Source organism: Cherax quadricarinatus, chromosome 37, assembly GCF_038502225.1.
Source record: "Cherax quadricarinatus isolate ZL_2023a chromosome 37, ASM3850222v1, whole genome shotgun sequence".
In the NCBI taxonomy this organism is placed as follows: Eukaryota; Metazoa; Arthropoda; class Malacostraca; order Decapoda; family Parastacidae; genus Cherax; species Cherax quadricarinatus.
This window is the reverse complement of record NC_091328.1, coordinates 13,753,959-13,754,633: the sequence shown is the minus strand read 5'-3', so window position 1 is coordinate 13,754,633 and position 675 is coordinate 13,753,959. Positions and strand designations below refer to the sequence as shown.

The window sequence follows — 675 nt, the reverse complement described above, 5'->3', positions numbered from 1 at the left end:
GAGTGTACTCACCTAGTTGTGGTTGCAGGGGTCGATTCACAGCTCCTGGCCCCGCCTCTTCACTGGTCGCTACAAGGCCACTCTTCCTGCTCCATGAGCTTTATCATACCTCTTCTTAAAATGTGGAGATGCGGGGTATCGATCCCCGTACCTCTCGCATGCTAAGGGAACGCTCTACCATCTGAGCCACATCCCCGAGACTGGAGGTGCCGGGGATCGAACCCGGGACCTTTCACATGCAAAGCGAACGCTCTTCCAATGAACTACACCCCCTCAGTAGGGGGGTATTGTGTGTGTGTGTGTGTGTGTGTGTGTGTGTGTGTGTGTGTGTGTGTGTGTGTGTGTGTGTGTGTGTGTGTGTGTATACTCACCTAACTGTACTCACCTAATTGTGGTTGCAGGGGTCGATTCATTGCTCCTGGCCCAGCCTCTTCGCTAATCATTTCTAGGTCCATTCTCTCCCTGCTCTGGAAACCTTATCGCACCTCTTATTATAGTTATGTATGGATCCTGCTTCCACTACATCACTCTCCAGACTGTTCCACTTCTTGACAACTCTATGACTGAAGAAATACTTCCTAACATCCCGGTAACTCATCTGAGTTTTCAACTTCCATCTGTAAACCCTTGTTGCTGTGTCCCATCTCTGGAACATCCTGTCTCTGCCCACTTTGT

At 50.1% G+C, this 675-nt stretch overlaps 1 non-coding gene across 1 annotated transcript; it reads right to left on the bottom strand.

Moving 5' to 3' along the window:
* Positions 1-201: 201 nt before the first annotated feature.
* TRNAA-UGC (transfer RNA alanine (anticodon UGC)) lies at positions 202-273 on the bottom strand. Its single transcript has one exon. It is a non-coding gene; the product is annotated as a tRNA-Ala (tRNA).
* Between the last annotated feature and the right edge of the window lie 402 nt (positions 274-675).